The 9,499-nt window shown below is 44.0% G+C and overlaps 1 long non-coding RNA gene across 2 annotated transcripts in view; it reads left to right on the forward strand.

The window, feature by feature from the left end:
• Window positions 1-9,499, forward strand: part of LOC150046036 (uncharacterized) — a 162,684-nt gene that overhangs the window by 131,121 nt on the left and 22,064 nt on the right. Inside the window, exon 5 of one of the 2 annotated variants that reach the window (XR_016532668.1) lies at window positions 7,112-7,214. The exons of the other annotated variant lie outside the window; for it this stretch is intronic. This is a non-coding gene — a long non-coding RNA (uncharacterized LOC150046036). The remainder of the gene's footprint in view (window positions 1-7,111; window positions 7,215-9,499) is intronic. 2 annotated transcript variants of the gene reach the window in all.

A 9,499-nucleotide genomic window follows, 5' to 3' on the forward strand; every position in this document is an offset into this window, starting at 1 on the left:
CTTCTTAGTATATAAACCTATGGATGTACACTATTTCTTTTCTTTCTCTTTCTTACACCACCCAATGAAAAAAATAAAGAATTGTAGGGGAGAGTCAAAAGGGAGTGAGAATGGTGAAGGGCGTAACGCAACAAGATGCTATATTCATAAACTGTTTTGTTACATGGCATCTCCTTTGTACTAATACTTAAAAGATAATTTTAAAAAAGGAAAGAACTTTAAGAATTGTAGGGTGAAAGGAAGGTTTTCTGAGACACTTAATTTTTCCAGCTTTTCTAAAGGAGACAACAAATCACTCTAACTCATTCCAGTCACAGAGTACTGTGAATCCAGACCGAGATGTTCTCTGCCAAACAGCCTGGCAAAGCTTTAGCCAAGTCTTCATATGGCAGGTGTTCAATGAGTAGGTTGTTTTGATAGATTGACTGAGTCCTGTGGTGCCAGATCAAGCAGTTTCCAAAGTGAAAGGAAATATTTATGGTGCTTTCTTTGCCTGTATTTTAAAGGATAATGTGTGGATTTTTCCATAGGCCCCTGGCATTGCCCTAAGTGTCTTCTAGTATGAATCTTGGACTGGACCATGCTTAGAAAATGTAATCTCTTTGATTAGGATCTTAGGTACAAATTAATGTCCCTGAAAACTATGAGTTGTCCTTCTTTCTTTCTTTCTTTCTTTCTTTCTTTCTTTCTTTCTTTCTTTCTTTCTTTCTTTTCTCTCTTTGTTTTGTCAGTCCTGGGGCTGGACTCAGGGCCTAGGCACTGTCCTTGGACACATTTTGCTCAAGGCTTGCACTTAAGCCACAGCACCACTTCCAGCTTTTGCTGTGCATGTGGTATTGAGGAATTGAACCCAGGGCTTTGTGCATGCTAGGCTAGCACTGTAACATTAGGCCTATCTCCTGTCCTGTCCTGCTTTCTTGGTAGGTATACTTTGCTTTTATAAGAAGGGAAAGGACTTGTCTTCATTGGACCCATCTCCTCCACAAAATAAGTGTCCCCCCTTTCTCTGACTCTCTGTGTATCTCTCTGTCTGTATCTGTGTCTTGCTATTTATCTCTGTCTGTGTCTCTGCCTCACTGTCTGTGTCTCTGCCTCTCTGTCTGTCTCTGTCTCTCTGTCTCTCTGTGTCTGTCTCTCTCTGTGTGTCTCTTTGTGTCTCTGTCTCTCTCTGTGTCTCTGTCTGTCTGTCTGTCTGTCTGTTCTCTCTCTCTCTCTCTCTCTCTCTCTCTCTCTCTCTCTCTCTCTCTCTCTCTCTCTCTCTCTCTCTCTCTCTCTCTCTCTCTCTCTCTGCCAGTACTCTGGCTTGAACACAGGCTTCTCACTTATGCTTGGCTTTTTTCACTCAGGACTAATGCTCTGCCACTCGAGCCACACTTTCTCTTCTAGCACTTTGCTAGTTAATTGAAGATAAACATTTCATGCAATTTTCTATCTGTGCTGGTTTCAAGCCTTGATCCTCAGATCTCAACCTTCTGAGTAGCTATGTAAGTCAGTGTTCTTCAAAGAAGCCACAACACCACAAATGGAATTTGTTGGAATTGGGAAACCTGAGAACTAGATGTAAAGAAGTCATTGCTACAGAGAAGCCACTCGTGACAGAATAACTCAGAGAGGAGCTGTCGCTGCATCTTGCCCATCCAGCTGGCAATCTTTCTCTGTGCCCACTACTAGGGAGCAAAACTGCCCAGGCCTCTGTCACTTTGCAGAATCATCTGTCTTCAAGATGTATCAGATGCTAGTCAGGAAATTTTAGTGGCAAACTCTTAAAAGCTACTGCCCCTTTAAATAATGGTTAACATTCCGTCAAGTTTTTTTTTCTTTTTTTCCTTTTTTTTTTCAAATGACATACTCCAGAGAAAACCACAAGGAGCCAGCTTCAAAGTGGCTGACTCACTCTATGTCATTTTTCAGGTACATTTTGTTCATCATAGCTTTTAGAATGCTAACTTAGCCAAGTCTTCATATGTCAGGTGTTCAATAAATTGATTTTTTTGATAGATTGAGTTCTGTGGTGCCAGATTAAGCAGTTTCCAAGATGAAAGAAAATATTTATGGTGCTTTCTTTGCTTGTATTAAAGAAGACAATATGTAAATGTGTAAATTTTCCCATAAGCCCCAGGAGGTAATCCTGTCCACTGTCTTTGAACTTACTTGTCTGAAAAAAGAATGATGTTGAACTGAACATCTCAAGACTCCCTCCCTGCATCTGATATGGAGCCTTTCTTTTCCAATGTGAATATACTTCAATTCCCCTTACAAAATCCTTTGCCTTATGTGATTGGGAAGAGAGATTGCTTTGGAGATACAACCCCCAGTGTTGTCCTTGCTGGTGGAAATGGGAAAAACAAAACAGAACAAAACACTTTTCTTTACTTTTTATTTCCTATCCATTGCCTCTGCACTCAACAAGGGCTGGACCTTTATTGCTTGGTTATAGATATATTGGTCTCTAGAGTTTTGCTTTGTTTTTTCTACTCAAGGGGTAATTGGAAGAGTTTTAAACCATGAATCTCGCACTAAGACTTAGGATGGGGGGAATGAAAAGACTAGAGAGAAAGGTGCCAAGAACAGTGCCAGCATGTCCACTCCTTCATCTTCTAACATGGCATTCCCTGCATGTTTGCCTGCTTTTCTGGTCTGCTACGAGCAAAGAGGCTCAAAGAAGAAAACACCAAAAGAAAAAGCAAACCTTTGCTTCTGCGCAGAAGGGCCTTCAAGAACACGTAAAGTGTATAATGTAAATCAACACACACACACACACACACACACACACACACACACACACACACACAGGCTTGAATGCTCCACCCTCACCTTTTATCCTGATGCCTCGAGCCCCGCCCCTTTACCTGGATTGGTCAGGCCAGGGTTCATGGTCTTCTATGATTGATTAACATCCATCTTTTGAACTAAAGGTAGGGAGTTTTGTTGGTGGACTCCTAATAAACAAAGGATACTGGAAGAGTTGAGAAAAGTCTGACAGGCTCCTGGCAAAGATTTCAGCTAGTCTCCTAAGTCTGGGCAAGTCTCATGGGCTTTACATCTTGGCATGGGAGGAAATGTCTGGTTTTATGCAGATGTTTGCATCTTTGTTGGGAGAAATAAGTCAGACTTTAACCAGTTGGAGACACAGTAGGAATGTTGTACCACTTTGATATCAAACTCACTGGAGTGTAGCTTTAGGGGTTCAGTGTGGTGGCATATGCCTGTGGCCCCAGCTACTTGGGAAGCCATTAAGAAGATCACAGCTCAAGACAAGCTGAGGAAGAAATTAACAAGACTCATTTCAAAAAACAAGTTGAACATGGTGGCATACACACCTGTAGTCTTAACTACTTGGGAGGCAAAAGTGGGAGAATTGAGATGCAAGGCCAACCTGGAGAAAAAAAATATTATAAGATTTATCTGACAAAAAGCAAAATAGCTGGGCCTGGAGTTTGGCCTAATGGTAGAGTGCTTGCCTAGCATGTACGAAGACCCGGGTTCGATTCTTCAGCTACCACATACATAGAAAAAAATCCAGAAGTGGTGCTGAGGCTCAAGTGGTGGAGCTCTAGTCTTGAGAAAGTCCAAGGACAGTGCTCAGGCCCTGAGCTCAAGTCCAGGACTGGCAAAAAAAGGAAAATATCGGGGGGACTTGGGGTGAGACTCAGCTGTTGAAGGAATTTGCTTAGCCAATGTGAAGCCTGAGTTCAATTCTCAGCACTGCGAAAAACAGAAAGTAAAAGAAAGAAAGAAAACACAATGAAGATGTGGAGAAGATTGAGAGCTGGGTTTTGGCATTTTGTAACCATCTCCCAGGTGATGCTGATGCAGAAGTTAACATGGACACACTTGAACCGTAGAGTGGAAGAGAGCACAGCGACCTTTAGTGCTGGTGGAAACTCGTGCAGATAGATCAGATCAGAGAGCCCTGGGGATTCTTAGTAGGGGCCTCAGGAGAAGGGGGGGTCCCTGGTATGCAGGTGCTGGGGCAAAGGCTTAACTAAGCCTGACAAGCCAGCAGGAGTTGATTAAGTAGATGGAATAGAAATGCCTGTACTGAGCCAGTTCCTTCACAAACCTCAGGTGACTGGGGACTATCTATCTTGGTTTTAGGATGGAAAGTCTGTATCCTGGAACTAAGTGTCACCCTTATGAGCTGAGAGCACCTAGTCACAGGTAAACAATAGAATTCAATGGACTGGCCAAGTTCAGACTTGGTAACAGCAGAAGTAGCAAGAATCTGTTTTATTTCTGATCTTAGTAATGGCTTGGAAAGGAATCAGTAATACTTTAGATAAGGCCATCTTGATTTTCTTAATATTATTGTACTATCAATCTCCCTAGAAAGAGTTGAGCAGGGGTTTTCTGGGTAATAAAGCTCAGGGAATTCAAAAGTAAGTTTTAAGCACATACTCTAGTACAGCATAGAATTCTCGGAGGACTGTTGGAAGCCAAGAAAATGAGGTCTGGGTACTTCTTGACCCCAATACTGCATTTTAGCAAATCAGTTGGACCACGCCTGCTGAGGCAGGCACAGCCACAGGAACACACATCCTCTGGGGTCACGCCCTCTCTCATACAAAGGAGAACTGGAAAAAAACTGACCTGACAGTCACCTCGCAATTACCAGGAATTAGGAAGAGTATGGGCTGGTGGGGTGGAAAAGAATGGTTGAATGTTCCTGGGGCTCACTGAATGCATGCTTAGAAATCTCCCACCGAACCCCATGAATATATACTGGGTAGCTCTTACACGTTCATAATTATTAAAAGCTCACTACCCAGGCTTGTGTTGTTCCCCAGACTTGGCCTGGCAGCTGGTTTGCTCCTAACGAAATGACTCCATTTACTGTGATCAGTCTTGTGATGACCCACAGGCAGCTTCCGAAGACAAAAGCTTTGGCTTGTCTGTCATAATGGTGAGCCACAAGGGCTGTCGTTACATTTGACATCTAGTTTGCCTGGCCCTGGGAGCTCAAGTATCCCAGGAAGGCCAGCTGCCATGTTTCACAGAAGCAACTCTGTTCTCATCTGCTGAGGAACCTGCATGACCTGGGCATAGATTCTGAGACAGCTCGTTATTTGTCCAGGTGGCTGGAGCCTTCCTTCCACTCTCCTCCACATTCTCCCCCTCCTCCTCTTCCTCCTCTTTCTCATCCTTTGCTCCCCTTCCCTCTTCTCTCCTTCCTTTCCTTTCTCTTCCTTTTCCCTGTTTTTTCTTACTCTTTCCCCTCCTCTCTCCTTTCCCTCCTCCTTTCATCTTTCTCTTCTTGTCCTTTTTGTTTTCCTTTTTTGCCCTCTCCCCTCTCTTCCCACTCCTTCTCCTCCCCCCCTCCCCTTCCTCCTTCCCCACCAACTGTGCTCTCTGATGCTACTGCCTCTGTGTAGCTGGGTTCGGTTCCCTCACCTTTCCATAAGAAGACATAATATTTTTTTTTTGGTGCCAGTCCTGGAGCTTGAACTCAGGGCCTGAGCGCTGTCCTTGGACTTTTTCCTCAATGCTAGCCCTCTGCCACTTGAGCCACAGCCCCACTTCTGGCTTTTTGTATGTATGTGGTACCGAGGAATCGAACCCAGGTCTTTGTGCATGCTAAGCAAGCACTCTACCACTAAGCCAAACTCCCGGCCCCAAGAAGACATAATTTTTATTTCACCACATTTTGCAGTGTGTGGAAGTTCAGTGTGTGGAAGCACAAGCAAAAAGCAGAGCCCTGGGCCTGTGCTCAAACCTCCTGTGCTGAGGGAGCAAGAGTAATAGCCAGCTACTTGGAACAAGGCAGCCGATCCTTGTTTGAGACTCACACAGGCCACTCCAGGCCATTACCTGAGCCATCCAGGCTGAGTTAGGGCAGAGGCTGAGCGCAGGGCTAGAAAGCCATCCTGACCCTGATCCTTCGCTATGCGGTCTTGGTCAAGACAGCAATGCCTCTGTAAACACACTTACCCTTTGTAGATGGAAAGTAATTGATTTACTTCATGAAGGTGTTGGTGAAGACGAGATTGAGCAAGGGTTGCTCACTTTCTAGTCCAGGTTCCAGGGGACAGTTACAATAGGATTCAACCGTTGGCTCTGGGCTTAGCATTCTGAAGGGAGAGAGCAGCAAGTAGTGAAATGTAGTGATTAATAGGAATGACATTGGGGGAAAAAAACATCAAGAGAGAGGAAAAAAAAAGCCTTGACTTGTCACCCTTGTTAGAAATCTCTTTGGTGCCTCACACTTGCAACCTTAGCTGTTCAGGAGGTTGAGATCTGAGGATTGTAATTTGAAGTCAGCCAAGCCGGAAAGTCTGTGAGACTCTTATTTCCAATTAAATACCACCACCCTCCAAGCACCACTTCTAAGTGGTGCTGTTCCCAAGTAGTAGAGCACTAGCCTTGTGAAAAAAATGCTCAAGAACAGCACCCAGGCTCTGAGATCAAGCCCCAGGACCAGCACAAAAATAAATTGAACAAGTTGGAGTGTTGTAGGCATTAGCTACCACCAGCTGTCTCCTGCATGCTGGCAGGGGCCGCAAGCACTGCCTATGGGTCTCCAAAATGAGGGACATTTCTCTTAGTTTGGAGCTTGGAGCTGATGGCTGGGATAAAGTTCGTTAAGCCTTTTCTTTCCTTACATGGAACATTCATTCCCATCTCAATCCTCAGGCCTCCTGGAAGTGTCTGGACTGCTTGGAATGTCTCTGAACAATTCCAACAATCCCAGCTGTCACTTCAGTGCACTTTCTGCTTTCATTAACAAAAGCACACGGGTCCCCTTTTCATCTTAGCACAAACCCTTGGTGCCAGATCAGCCCTGTAGGTTAGGGTTAAGGGACCCAGTGCATGTTCCAATCCCAGACATCTTCCTTTCTGATCTCCAGGAAGGTGGCTTTATAGCTTGATTGAGCATTGACAGCTATAATTTAGCCTTTGAAAGGCACAAATAGTCTAATGGTAAATCTCAGTGTCTCTCTGTCTCTCTCTCTGTCTCTCTCTCTCGCTCTCGCTCTCGCTCTTGCTCTCGCTCTCGCTCTCCAACTTCTCTCCTTCCTTTCCTCTCCCTTTCCATCCCCTAGTGGAGACTTATATATTAAATGACCTCAAGTCAATATGGCAAATTCTTAGGTCTGCTCATTTATTTTCAAAGTCCTTTATAGATTAATCCTAGCAACTTAAAGAAGACAAGTTCTTGCAAAAGTATCAACAAGTGACGTGAACACGGAGGACTTTCTTGTGAGGTACGTGCAAAGGTACGTGCACAGGTTTCTGCAATAATTGCTCCTTGTCCTTGCTTTTCTGAAATGCCCTAATTTGTTAGCTCCTTAAAAGGAAGAGAGATACCATGGAGAATCCCTAGGATTGATCGTCAGGGATTGGAAGATGGGGGAAAGGATGCTACCTGCTGCTGTGTTTCTCCAGAAGACCCTGATTTTAGGCCACAATTAGGTCTAAGAAATATACTTGGTCTGAAGCAACTGCCAAAATCCAGCAGAGGACTCTTCAGGTTTGTGAAAGTTCTGATCCACTGTTGTAATTTTTCTGGATATTACAAGATATCCTAAACCAACAGGGCATGCCTCTCTTTTAGAATCTCAAGTGGCAATGGTTATATCCTCCAGTCCTTGTTTTTGAGAGATTAAATCTGAATGACAATCTCCATGTGTCTTGGACTAAATGTCACAGGCTTCCTTCAAAACATGGCCTAGAAAGTTATCATTATCTGTTACCTACCTCTCTCTCAACAAAGGTATATATTCTATGAAGACACTTATACGGTCTGCCTTATTCTAAGTAGGGGCGGAATGAATTCTTTTGGATGACCTCTAGAATGTCTTCAGGTTAGGACAGACAGCCTTGCTGACTTACAGTCTGCTTAGAGTAAAAAGGGTGATTAAATATTTTGATAACGTGGCACAGAAATCAAAAAGATTTATCTCCATGCCATAATCAAATAAAAAAGAACAACTTTTAAAAAAAAACCTGTTACTTCTTTGAGCTTTCTTGCTGTCTCTGAAGAACCAATTTAAGTCCTAACTGGCAACTTTTCTTAGAAAAGTCTGTAAGACATCTTAACTTCTAAATGTCCAAAAGCTCTGGAGGATGCGGAATGCAGAAAACTGAAAGGGAAAGCAATCGTAGCTCATGCTACGAAGAGTTTTGGTTCAGTTTTTTGTCTGAGATTGAGACTCGAACTTAGTATCCAACACTTTCACTCACTGGCTGGCATTCTACATCTTGAGCTAGGCCCGTAACCCCAGGAGAATTTTTAATCAAATCTTCTCCTTAGCACCCTCACACAAGAAACTCTTGCCTCTTCTGAATGGCTAGAGTCTCCCCATTTGATTTCTCACAAGTTTAGGTCTGGCCTCTTCATTGAGTTCCCATTGAAAAATGAACTGTAAAGTCTAAGAGTCCATGGCAGAAACACAAAGATGGGGTGGGAATCCGAACTGTCCTTAAGAGAGGCTGAGAATTTTCATGATGACCAGGCTCATAGCCAGAATTTCTACTTTGACTGGGATGAGCTCCTCCTACCTCAGTTGGTTCCTGGCACCTGGAAAACTAGCCAGGCCTAGGGCAGAAAAGCTCACTAGAATCCATCTTCAAACTAATCCGCAAAAAAGGAGGACTAAGTGTGTATGGCTCAAGTGGTAGAGTGCCAGTCTAGCAGGGGACAAGGTCTTAAGTTCAAATCCCAGTACTGTCAAAGACAGAAAAAGAGACAAACAGAGACAGAGATTACAACATAATAGTATTTTAAAAGAGAATTTCTTTCCATTTTCATTGTCATGCTGTGTATCTTCTAAAAGCTGATGTGGTATCAAGGTCTTGTGCTTTCTGTGGACAGTCTGGTTCCTTTCACCTTCCCTGTGTGGTACCGATTTCTCCTGGTTGGATTTAGCCCATGAAAATTCACTTCTAATAATTCTAAGACAACAGTTCCAATTCTCACCCTCAGGGGTACATGCCTTGACTTGGCCCTCCCCTGAAAGCAGGCAGACTCTGCAACTATGAAAATGCCACTCCTGGATTGAGTTGCTTCCTATTGTGGATGACAGGATATTTTAGTTATATCGGTGTCTCCTTCAGTGCTGACCAAGTGGAGATTTGAAAGGAAAGAGAGCACGATATTCTCCTGCTGGCTTTAGAGAAGGAAGTGTCCTTGTGGTGTGAGAGCCATGCAAGGAAGACAGAAAGGTAGCTTCTGGAGACTGACAGCGTCCCCTGCTGACTGCCGCTGGGAACAGGGTCACCTTGTCCCGTCTCTGCGAGGGAACTGAGTTCTGCCAACCACTATTGATCCTAAAAGAGGACTTCAAGTCTGACAGGAGCCCATGGGAGGATTTCAGCTGGGAAGACACTCAGCAGAGGACCCAGCATTAAGTCATATCCAGATTTCTGACCTCGAAAACTTTAAGGGCACAATTGTGTGTTAGTGTAAGCCAATGTCTGTGGTCATCTGTTGCCCAGAACTAGAATGTGAGGCCCCTCCCCCACGAGGGCATGAGGGGCGGTGTAAGAACATAGAGTGAGC

Source organism: Megascapheus bottae, chromosome 26 (genome assembly GCF_031878675.1).
Source record: "Megascapheus bottae isolate mThoBot1 chromosome 26, mThoBot2.hap1, whole genome shotgun sequence".
Lineage (NCBI taxonomy): Eukaryota > Metazoa > Chordata > Mammalia > Rodentia > Geomyidae > Megascapheus > Megascapheus bottae.